This window comes from Ruditapes philippinarum, unplaced genomic scaffold, assembly GCF_026571515.1.
Source record: "Ruditapes philippinarum isolate M1 unplaced genomic scaffold, ASM2657151v2 ctg992_1_1_1_1, whole genome shotgun sequence".
NCBI classification, from domain to species: Eukaryota; Metazoa; Mollusca; class Bivalvia; order Venerida; family Veneridae; genus Ruditapes; species Ruditapes philippinarum.
The window spans coordinates 13,943-27,884 of NW_026859257.1; positions in this window are offsets into that span (position 1 = coordinate 13,943).

The window sequence follows — 13,942 nt, forward strand, 5'->3', positions numbered from 1 at the left end:
ACATATTAATATATTTATGCCATGTTTCGTGTTTTGACATGTTTGATGGGAAAAACCAGAGAAAGTATCAACCCATATTCTAAATAAGAATGGACACAGACAAAATATATATGTGACAAGTGAATATGTATTTAAAAAAGTCAATGTAACAAATTTGGTTTTTGAATTTTTGTGAAAGACTCGTGTCAAACAAACTGTAATAGTACAACGTATTTTATGAAGGTTTGTAAATACTATACACGCCTAATATAATGCATTCAACGCGACATAAAACTAATATATCAATATTTTTTTCTTTAATAAAGACTGGTTCTAATATTTTTCAAGCTGGTTCTAGTATTTTAAAATGAGAGAAATAAAGTCGCAGACGTTTGTGGGAGTACTACAATTTGTAAACAGGCAAAGAAGGAATATTTCATCTAGCAATCTTAGTAAATTGGCAGCGCAGTTTCTATATCAAATGGTTTACAAGTAGAGCATTAAACATTAACACGTCAGATTAAACTCCTATATGACAGTAACAATAATTCCATTGATTGGAATCTTTTCTGAGTCTGTCTGAGCGAAAATATATTGCTATAAAAAAGAATAGTTTTTAATGTTTAAACATGTGCAGTAAATCTGAAATAATCCAATTAAAATCTTAAGTTTATACTTGGTATACGATTAACTTTAATGAACCTTAAACCATGTTTTAATCAAAGCTCACATATTTGCGATAATATCCTGAAAATTAGATTATAATTCCAATTGAGCCCATCTTACACTGCGACTGATTTTCAATCTGCAAATTTCTTTGAGTAATTAAGAACTTAATTAATAATAGAGCCGTAAATCTTGTTATATACATTAAGAAAATATGTCAAGATATGACATATTGGAGAAAATCTGTTAACGTTTGCGTATTGCATATCAATTGATTTCCTTTATAATTATTTAAACGATGGAAATTTGATGACATAACTATGACCATTTGTAAAATATTTTGTTATGTCCAAGTCAATTGTCATAAAATGTTAAAAAATATATTGCATGATCTTGAATTAATACGCCCCATACAAGTTATGGGAGACATATTAAAAATTACAAGTAAATATAACATGTTGTTTCTGTTACCCTTTATATATCAAAATTATTTTCTAAAAAGTAATTGTTGTGAATATGTGTATAAATCATCAATATTTTCAAAAATGTCAAAACAATTCTAACCTCAATATGAAATGTACATTAGCACTTTCATAGTGCTTCACACCGATGCGCAGACAGTTCTGACCTTCTCAATTTTAATGATGATAAAATATAGAATGTTAGAAAGAGTAATCCTTGTTTTCACTGTAAATTCATAATTCGTAGAAAGCTGTCTGCTAATCTATAGATTTAAAAGTAGTAAAGGACCATTTATTTTTATATCGTGTGTTAATAGGGCATTTAGAAAAAGAGTGAGCCTTAAAGTCTCCAGAGATAGTATTTTCTTGCATAGCAGACTGGCATTTCCGTGAGTTTTACCCATGCCAGAAATTTCATCTGGCATGGGGGGTGCCAGATGAGTCGCGTGCCAAACAAAAACGTCATTTTAGCGCACTTTATTAATGAACCGCGTTAAAATGACGTCGTTTTAGAAGGGAAATATGTGCTTAGGATGACGTCATTTCGCCGTTGTTATTTAAGTTGTAAGTTCATACGCTATTGTAAGAAAATAGTTATGGATGAAATGACTTTAATTTCCATGAACATATATCATATTGATGTAAACCATTTTAGTTATGAAAAAATATGGCAGAATATGCAAGAAAAAATATCTAACATATGTTTGCGGTTCGGACCGGAATATCCGTCCCTCGGGAACCCGCCCATGGGCGATCACTCGGCAAGTCTCGTTACCGCCCAATGGGCGGGTCCCCTCGGGACGGATATTCCGGTCCGAACCGCAACATATAGAGGATATTCAAGTTTTTTCTATAAATACATGATTTATTTTCATCGAGTGGTATGAAAATAAATATTTCATGAGTGGCGGTAGCCACGAGTGAAATATGGTAATTTTCATGCCACAAGATGAAAATAAATCATGTATTTATAGAAAAAACTTGAATTTGTGGATTTGAAAGGAATATGTCTAATATTATTTCAAAGATGAATTTAATAGTTTTGTTATTTTACACAAGGATGACTAAGATCAGCCGCCTGCCGATCATGGTAAGGTAAATCTGATAATGTTTATGACCATCAGTTTAGGTAGAGTATCAATTAGTTTGTATGTTTAACGTGATTATGATAATATCTTATATTGTACCTGGAATCTTTATAAACATGTGTACTAGGTGTATTCTTTACACTTTAAGAAGATTATCAGTAATACATACCTGACATTAATTATCAAATACCAATCAGTTTGGTAACAAATCAGAAATAAGATACCGGTAAAGCAAAACAAAAAGAAATTAGATACATTACATATCTTGAACAAGATAAAAAAGTATTTTATTTTGAAATTTTTAATCATAAGATGCCCTCATCTTTATTAAAAGAATTTTCGTTTTATTTAATGTAAGAAAAACACCATACTATCAGTAACTAATTTTAATGTACACAAGTACTAAATCTCAATTGAAACGTGATTTTAATCTTTTGTGTTTTGTTTCTTAAGAAACCTTTTCTGTGTTTTGTCAAAACAAAGTAAGTCACACAGTATTTGAAAGCAAATGAATGATTTGATGCATGCTAATTTATTACGGGTAAATACAATGGACAAATATATACAAAATTACAATCCATTAAAACATGTACTTCAGCAAATAGTGTTTCAATGATGAAAATAATAATAGTGTATACTGTACAAGACGTTGACCACTTTTGTATTACAAATATCAACAGAAAGATAATTTGCTTTTAAATTATCAAATAAACACCAGAGCAGAAAAAAGAATATGGATTCTGATATCTGTCTACTTTGTAAAATGCTTATTTTGCGAGAATGTTCATTTTGTCTTAATGTATTTTTTTAATTGAATAGAACATCTGCTCTCTTATGTGGTAGGTAGATATACAATATCTAGGTCAATGAGAAATGAAAATAAATTATCTTTCATAAACTGTCACAAATAGTGTATATATATTTGAAGAGCGGATAATGAAATTCCCTGAATTCCGTGATAGATTTACAACAGATTCAATAACAGTTCCATATGCAACATGATGTTTTATATTCTACTGTGAGAGTTTACTTTCGTTTGGAAGAAAATGATACGGTTTTGATTGATTTGTTAGCACCAAACTTGTTAACTTTGGTTTTTAAATTATTGTGCGCTAATAAATATGAGGGAACAAAAGACTCTAGATATACATAGATGTCTCAGAAGAGTTAAAGAGACAAGATACGTAGTCGTAACGATTTTGCCATGACTAGATGTAGAAATGGCAATGGAATAAATATACATAAAAATGACTATTTCTTAAAGTGGACTTTTGTATAAACACTGCGCACGCAGGTAAATATTAACGGGGAAGACACATACATTAACGTATAGACTCTCGTGACAACGCGCCGTTCTTTCACGTTTTCAAAACGCATGCCTCTGGGCGTAATATAGAAATAGCTTGCTGCAATGAAGTTTTATTATCAAAACTAACTTGTCAAAATACATCGCACTGGCACTTTCAAAGCATGACAAACCCGATATCTTTATACAAAAAAAACAACAAATGCCGAAATGCGAATTGCCGAAAATAAAAAGAATATTTGTATGCAAGAATAGCACAAATGTACCTGTTCCCGTGCATTAACATATGCAATAGCGCTCGGACTAATTTCATCCCTAGCCCTGCAGGCTTGGGCTTTAAACTCGTCCTCGTGCTTTTGCAGATGTTAATGCACGAATAAAGGCCCATTAACCCTCTATAAGTCTACAATGTGGACATTTTTCATAAGTATTTCAAATATATATAGATAAAACAATAACAATATATCGTTTTGATATTCTTATAAAATATTTCTTGAACGATACTGTTGATATAACTATATGTGATTTAGGTTGAACAATTATATGATGAATAATATTTTGTTCTAGAATAATTTGTTATGTGCTTTATATAGATGTGCTTTATATTGATATTTAATATCGGATCATGTATTTCACTCTTACCAACAACATCTATATACAAGTCTTTCAGGTATTGATGCAAATAAAATACTTTCAACATAATTATTTATGGTATTATATACCTCCCATTATGGACCAACTCACTATAATTGACCAAAACAAAAGAAACAATTTCTATCCCTGCTGTCTGTTTCTATTCATTATAAATTAGCCGAGAATATATCTAATTGTCTTCTCTATTTGTTTACAAGTCAAAATGTGTTTTTGTTGATTGATAGAGATATAATATGCTTTGACTTGTATCGATTACAACAGTGAGTCGCTTTCAAACATGTAGAGAAAAATTATTGGGAAATCTAAATAATTTCGATATTACCCTCAACACCATACTTTTTGGCAACCCGGACATCTCAGACACTGATAATGCCAATATCTTTAAACATGTTCATACTTTTATCTCAGAATCAAAGCGATTTCTCTGAACTTAAAGTGAAACAGTGAAGCAATCTCTCTTTCCTCTTTCTTTCTTTTTTCTTCCTATTGTATTATTTGTTTTCCTTTCTTCTTTTTTCGTTATTATGATTTCTAATTCTTATCCCGATGATTACTTATAAATATAACGTTTACTTCGTCACAAATATTTACATTTCATATATAAAATCGACTCATTATAAAGTTACACTAAAAGGAGAAGAATTTTATAAGACTTAGTCTTTCGTTATCATCCTTTTCTTTGAATATATTATATATTTGTATTCTGATTGTATTGTATTATGTATATCATGTAAATATTCGGGAAATAAATATGTTTAAACTAACAGTGAATGATATAAACATATGGGAAAATGTGAGCGGGATCATCTGAACATTCAGGAAAAATTGTTTATATTTTTGAAAAAAAAAACAATATATTTATGTTCTTATTCCAATACAAAAACAATCAATATTACAGTACAACTTTGGACAACTGTAATTTTGTTTTTATTCTGATCCAGACCTCTTGTCGTATGTAAGAATATAAATTCACATATTGTAAGAATATCGATGCATGTCAAATGGGCTCATAGGATAATTGACATTTTATAGAACAAATGAATTCTTTCTTAATGGAAACAATAACACTTAGATAACAATAGAGCATCAAATAATTAAGGTTTAATTAAATGAATCCGACAGATTTTTTTAGAAATTGCTTTTCGAATTTCAGAGAAAGTCAAAGAAAAAAAGATGCTACATAACCTCCCCTGTTTGCCATTTTAGGGCTATTCACAACATAACTATTTCTTACAATAGCGTATGAATTTACAACTTAAAAAAGGCGAAATGACGTCATCCTAAGCACAAAATTCCCTTCTAAAATGACGTCATTTTAACGCAATTTATTCATAAAATGTGTTAAAATGATGTTGTTGTATATGGCACGCGACTCATCTGGCACCCACATGCCAGATTAAATTTCGGGCATATGTAAAACTCACGGAAACGCCAGTCTGCTATGCAGAATACCTTCACACATATTATATTTCCAGTAAAATTTGTATTGACATTTCGGTTATCATTAGTATATTTATTTGACATTTTAAGTTGTGATAAACTTTAATATTCTCTTTTCAAGGATGCTGAAAAACAGTGTAAATATACTTGATTCCTTGTTGCTGATTCCTTGTTTCTAGAAACAAATGTTCAAATTTCTTTCACCAAATATTTTTCATAAGAAGTTCCATCATCACTCCCTTGTGTACACATGAATAGTTATTTGTAACACTGGGATTTAATTGCACGAGGTCTGCGGAATCTTTGGACTCAAAACCTGACATTCTTGTTACTTGTAAAACCTATGTAATGTTTTTTTTGATGATGATAAATGTAATAACTACAATGCGTAATATCATAAAAGTCATCATATAAGATTGCAATATGTTTTGTATTTATCGGTATCAAATGAGAGGTATATAAAATATGAGTGGAATTCATTATTCATAAAACAACTGGGTAAGTATTTGTCTAGTAACATGTGCAGACATCCCGGAAGAATAGTTTGAAATTCTGTCTGCAAGAACAGTAGTGTTTCTGCCAGAAACTTATCCAAACAATATTAATTATAATAGAAAAGGGAATTCCTCGAGAGCAAGCAAAATATAGATAGTTGAACATCACAAACTTAGCTTATTAAAACTATTTATGTAAGAAACACCCCCCTTGTATCAGCATCAGAAGTAAATAATCCTTAACAATAAAAGTACTGGAAAATTGATCCCAATTGACTAGAAACTACATTGTATAAGGAAATTAAAACGAATATACTTGATTAAAATCATATGCATGGAATGTTTTGCATGCGATACTTACATTCGATCCTATGTTTGGCATTTGCAATAACATGAATTATTTAATTAATGTTATTCGACAACCTTAATGTAAAATATCTTTACAGTACTTAGCTCAAGATAAGCTGCGTTCATTTTAAGAAGAAACTCTTATGTTAAATCTTATGTTTTACTGGTCCTTCAAAAATTGGTTTTTGCCATAACATTTTACAGTAATCTATATCTTATTACTATATATCACATGTATTACATTGATAATAAACATGTAGATACAATGTCAACTTAACATAATGCATATTTTAATACAAAACAAACAAAAAACAGACAAAAAACAGATTGTATAAACTTAAACATATATTAAAAAATGAAGAACATAAGAAAAACAGTGTTTTTTTTATTTGTTATTAATATGAATATATAGTGTATCATAAGTAAATATGTATAATCTTTCAAATTTCACAATAATGTAATGAATTTTCGATTCACGGTCAACAGAAATATAATTCAAAAGTAAATATTCTTAATTCATTTTCAGTTTAACGAGACGTCGAAATATATGGTTTGGAGACCTTTACATAATGTTAATATTTCAAGATACTCAACACACCAAAGGTAACCTCGAAGATCTACCAGCATGCATACTTAGGTGTTTATATTAAGTTACTTTAAACACAGGCTTGTTAAATGTGTGAAATTGCTGGAACTGTCCGGCTTGAGTTACAACTTTGACGTGAACATCCGCGCAGTTTCAATCTAATCCTTTCAATTTGCGCAAGACGTTGATATAAATGATACTGTAAATGTACAAACTGTAAGCAACGACAAACAAACATTATATCCAAAATGTTTGGGCAAAATCTGTCACACAAAGTATATAACATTGGAATCATTCATTAACGTAATTTATTCATTAGAAGACAAATATAACAAGGTGACTGTGGTTGGATTGAGTAAATAATTGATCAAAAATTTCCAAAATTATGTTTTTGGTGTTGCTATAATAAACATTCAAAGCTACCGTTTTCATTTTCCTTTACAAATTAAAAATAGACAAATATTACAAGGTGACTGTGGTTGCACTGAGATAATAGATGATCAATAATTTCTATCTAAAATTTCCAAAATAATGTAAAACTTTTGTGTTTTTATTCAATACCATAGGAATCGACAGCATGTCATTTTAATTTTTTAAAAATTGCAATCTTGATCAATAATTGACAATTGACCCTTTAAGCATAAGTATTTTAACTGTCCAAACTGACTTTTATGTTTACCAACATAAAAAGGCCAAAGAAAAGAATCAGAAAATCTGATCATCCATTTGCTGATCTGGTGCATACATTTCAAAGTAATTCATTATCACAGAAAATGTGACAGATCATTAGCAAATGCAATTAATATACACGATGTGCGAATATATGTTACATATTACAAAGCGAAAAATATATTTTTAATAAATACATCTAAAATGTATTTTTGTATGTTTAGTCTATAGAAATTTATTTTAGTTGATTGTGTTGGAAACTATAAGCTTATTGAATCACTCTCGAATCCGTTCCTGGAACCAACCAGTACTAGCATTGAATGTAAAGTTCCTTGCTCAAGAAAACAACGGCTTGGCCCTAACAGGTTTTGAAGCCACGCGGTCAGTAATCCTTAGATTATTAGTCCGATGCGTTAGGCACTCGACCACGGCGCCATATTTTGTATGTTTGATTATGTGCCATGTTATTCACTTGTATATTGAATGAATCTATTTAAATTTATCTATCTGCTGAAATACTTATCTCATTGTATATCATTCAGGAACAATTTTATCATGCTTTTTAGCTCAGAAAATATGAAGATTGTTCATTTTATAGAATAACCGTCACTTAACATTTTAATATATTACAAGTATGTAGTAAAGTTAATTGCACAAATCGTTTTCATTATCATTTACTATTATGTAAGAGTTCGTATTCGACTTTCGCGCACATATTACGACTTTACATAAAGCAGATACAAGGGTTTTCAAGTTGATTTTTTTATGATTTACATTTAATAATAATCATAAAAGATTTTAACAATTAAACATACAAAATTGTTTTATAATTTGACTATGTTACACGAAGATTTGGAATAAAGACAAGATTATATTTATACTGATACATTTTGTTTATTTAAAATGAAACATTATTTTTCAACAAACTTCATTCGGAGATGTTCATTACCAAACATACAATAGAACTGATGAAAACAGGAAAAGTCTACATCCGGAAATATTCACAAATTCAATTATTCCATTCCAAACACAATTCCAGTATGAAACATTCATTTCAAGAATTTGTCAGTTAAAAAAAACCTCGGGTCATTTGACGGTTATTTCCCACAACAAAGGTTGTCAATTTCTCTTGAAGGTTGTCAATTTCTCTTGACAATGGAGTTATGGGAATGTTATATTGTTTTTCTTCTAAACATTATTCTTATATTTACTTTGATAAATGCTGCAAATTGAATCAATGTGGACAACATTTCTGATTCAGTCCCGGAGGAATTGCCTTCAATTTCTTTCTTTTCTGCGATCAGACAATACAAGATGAATTATTTCACACGTTCGAGGGATGATCAAAAATAAACCGGACTGGAGCTGTCAATTGAAGAATTTCAACTTATCACCTATGATTTTATATCACACTAAATCGGAAAACAATTCCTATAAACTGACACTATATCTAATCTGATACCGCAAATAGCTTGACCGAAACAGCGAAATCAAATACCATGGTAACGCACACCCGGCGCAGTTTGCGCTGACAGCAAGCGGTTTATGATGCGTATATTTTACAATTTGCCACATTAGATTTCAAAATACGCCAAAACGTTTTGACATTGTCAGAAAAAAAATTGTTTTCATTTAAACTACATTTATCGTTGCAATCACAACTCAAACATCACTTGTTAAAGAAAAATTCACGTTAAAACAATGTCTTCGGAACGTCTCAAAAATCGATCAATAAGAATTTTGTCAAAAGTATGGCGAGAAACTGTCTTAAACGTAAAAAAGGATTTTGGCTATCAAGGGAAAAGTTCCAGGAAGTCACAACATAGTTTTGATAGGCATAAACGATTAAAAAGGGGTAATAGAGTAAGGGGGGGGGGGGCATAAAAAAGAATTTTCAAGGACGTTGTTGACACCATTCGCCGAGACGTTAAAAATGACAGGCGATTGACGACAGACGTTATCAACGATGTTCGACAGTAGTTGCAGGACGGTGTAGTCAACTCAGGATAAAAAGGTCTTTAACATGATAAATGTTAATGCCTTAATTATTATATTTTTTGTTTTCAATTGTATAGATTGTTTTACAATTCTACGTAATGGTCTTATGGTGATGCGTTATGCGTTATATTTATTTTAAAATAATGGCAGACGTTATCATTGATATTTTGTGCGCCATACGTTATCATTTCCGGAAAATGCCCCGATATTAATATTTACAGCACTAAATCTAGCCAGAATGGGCATGATTGCTTACTTGATAACATATTACAACTTTTTAAAGTCAGTGGTTTCAGTTAATATACATATATGTAAAAGAAACAGTGAATTTGAGGAAAAAAAAGCCGTACGTTACCAAGATCAAAGCGATGGAAAATTCCCTCGCTTCGAATCTGGTGACGCGCATTTCCGATAAAGTACGGGACGAAACATCATGAAATAAAATCCTGTGTGCCAGGAAAATTGTGTAGAAGGTTGTTATATGTACCTTTACATTAGAACATCACGAATTTCAGAGACAAAAAAAGGGAAAACCCTACTTTTTGGCTGCATCCGCCATCTGGTTTGTTTGGGTAACGAACGGCGTGATTCTCCCCCTTGTTAATTCATACCGAATTGTACAGACAAATATAGGCAGTGGATCCGCCGCCATCAACAACATGTGGAACACATGTTGGCCTACTTCCCTAATGGGTAAAAAACTGCTCCGCTAAAGACAATACGCTTGTGACACCGTTAACGTTAAATCTTAAAGTTATACCGTGCGCGGGATCGATTTACATGCATTGACAGCACAACTGTTTTAGTTGGTATTTTGTATTATTTAGATGATAGAGTCCGATTTATGTTCCGTGTATTTTTATGTAATTGCATTTAAAAGGTAAAGCATCATCTACAAAATCCGGTTATTTTTTATCATCACTCGTGCTTGTAATACATTTAAGATTTTCATTTAACAATATTAACGAAATTGATATTTGATCCAAAGATCATTTTATTCCATCTTACCATGTAAATATCGAACATACATGTATATAATTGTTGGTTATGATACTAATGTGCAAACTAAAATATTTAAAAATTTGTGAAATACATGTACATGTATAAAGCCGTTTTTATGTACAGCTATGTCAGTTAAACGTTTGATCCTTAACCTCATATTTTGTGAAACATTTGACAAACAAAATAACGTTGATAACAATTAATAAAAATAATACGAGGTTTACAAATCTCCCTTGAATCGAGAATTCATTTTGTAATGCTAGAAAAAATATGTCATATATAATTAGTAGTATCCATCGAATTTCATTAATAAGATATAGTACAAAGCAAATTTCGATTATTATGTGGACAAAGTAAGGGGTTTTAATAACTGAGTATGTATCTTAATCATAAACTATTATATATATAGTTCAAGACAAATTGTTCTTTGTTAAAGCTAAAACAACATATAAAAGCTATTACTTCTTTACAATATGTCAATTTATGATGAAACAAGCTTGATCTGGTATTAAAGCATCTGCAAAATTGATTGGGTTGTACGATTGGTCGAAAGGTGTCCAAAAAAATGTAAAAAATAATTTAAGACAAAAACAATCAAGCATAGATTACAATTAAAATCAATATAGAAAAAATATCCATATTTCTTAGCAAATTATTGTAAACTCTGCTATGAAAACGCGTTTCATAATAGACTTACTCAGGAATTAAAAACAGTTTAGGTTTTCCCAGCTAACCTTGGGGAGCAAACAAACCTTTACAGTAACAGCTTCAAAATTAAGCGTATTAGTTCGACTAATCTATTGTCAACGGTAGTACACCAACTATTACAGTTACAGCTTTGAAAATGAGCGCAACAGTTCGAATTAGCTATATAGTCAACGGTAGTGCATCATTATGCTGCAACGGTAAAAAATTGTTTGTACCGGGGAATTAGCTCGGTAAAAACATTTGTCGAGTTTCGGATAACAACTTTTGTTACATAGGTATTTTTGTAGAAAATGTATCGTATATACCGGGACAACCAATATTCAATCAGTTAAGTCGTTTTTAGCCAATAATAAATGGAAGAGGAAATTATACTTTAAATTTATTTTAGCTATAAATGCATCTATCAATACTTATTCATTTTAAGGTTGGTACATTTTCAACAAGTCTTGATCTTTCTTAGAAATTCAATAAAAACGATATGACCCACTGGGGTCACTCCAAGGAATATTTTAACCTAAATTCAAACAGCAGGGTAATCACCATGGAAGATAAATCAGGGCTACTTAAAATTGTAGCAAATTTCACAACAGTCTATTCAACGTTTTTCAACAGTTTTTTCAAGATTTTAAAAACTTACACTAAATGTTATAACATATGTACAGTACAATGCATTGGTATGATTACTGTGTATGTGTATAAAAAGGGCAGTTAAAGGTGTCACTTTTTAGTACCCTATTTGTGGTGCAAAATCATAAATGCATCCAATCTTTACAGCCATTTTACCTTCCCCACTATATAATATTAGCAAATATGGAAACTTGTCTAGATCTGCCAGCTGGTAACGCTTACAAAAAAGTTATCCTACAGTCATCACATGAAACAAATTGAGAACAATATAAGATTTTATTAATAAGGACCCCCATGTAAGATCTGATGAATATTTAGTGGTACATCATATAAATAAATGTGTTAAATACACATAGAGCTGACGTAAATGGTAAAACTCTGTAGCCAATACTTTATAGAAAAAATAACGTGCTTAAAAAATTTTTTACCACTATTTTAAACAAGTGACTATTTTGATATAGTTAAAGTTGGACAATTTATATTGTGTCACTTAAAACAAACAGTTTCTCATTGTTTTTCTGATAACATCTGACAATTAATCAAGTATGGCATTCCTGCAAGTTTTGAAGTTAATACAACAAGTGGCTTTATGCAATTTAGTAAGACATGACATCAGTGCCACGGAATTAAGAATGTGTTTGAATTTAGGTTGTGATTGAAAATTGGTTGTTTCGGGATGAATATACATTAAATTGACTTCAACAACTATTATTTCCATTAATTAATTTTTAATGATATCATATCACTTCGCATTGGGTATTTCGTATGTTCGTATTTCTATAGTGCGTTTGAGACGGGTTAGAGCGGAAAAAATATCCATTATTTATGGGAAATAAAACATCATTAGTTTCTAAAGACTGATTCTCTTCTGATATTTTACATCATTCAAAATTGTATTTTGTCATGAAAAATAACTATGACAGGACACTTTGGTTTATTTGGAAGTATGTTATGTTAAATTTGATAATCTTGTTGACTTGTTTACAAACAGTATTACATCAATGTTCATCAATAATAAAAAGCGTTTCTTTCTCCATGGTTTTGATTTTGTATTTCATTATCAATTACTATGACATACAGCAAAGTTGTCTCGTCGTCACTCGTCTAGATTCATCACCATATTCTTTTGTTCTTTGGATTTACTTTTAGTTGTGAGAATTATTTGAATTAATAATGAACACAGGAAGACTTTTCAAAATGTACATATAGCAATGTTATTGTCACTTCAAAATGAGAACAATCAGTAAGCATGGGTCAAATTGTCCGACTAAAGTATTCATGTTTGAGCAATGAATATACTTTGTTTGAACTTGATGTAAAACTTATGATGGACTGGACAAACTTTCGCTTACTAAATGAAAATAAATATATTTAAGAAGTAAACTCTTGTATGAACATATGCATTGCATAAAAAAGTTTAAATGGTGCAAGCTTAACAGATTGTTACTGTGTTGTTTTCTTCAAGAAGAAAAAAATAGAGAAAATGTTTAGTTTATGTCAATATAACATGAATAGTATTTGTACACATCGCACTGCCATTCCTTAAACATTTACTGTCATGCCATGAAATACGAAATAAAATACTATCCGAATCAAACACAACTTACACTGTATTGGATTTTCAATTCTGTTTTCACATATTAAATCTTACAATTAAAATTCTGGTGTCAATACGAACTATTCAATAACCTTTTTTGGATTATAATGTCAAATAACGACAAACACATTATAGAAAGATTGTTAAATTTGCCTGCTTTGAAAATGACATTTCTCTTTTCTTTAATATAGATTTTAAAACTCTTCAGGAGGTAAATCTAAGCACACTTTATTCACATTTGGAAAGAGCGTTTGAATGTTCAAGATATATGACCATTATCTTAAAACCCTATTGTGGTGAATATGTATATACAATTTAG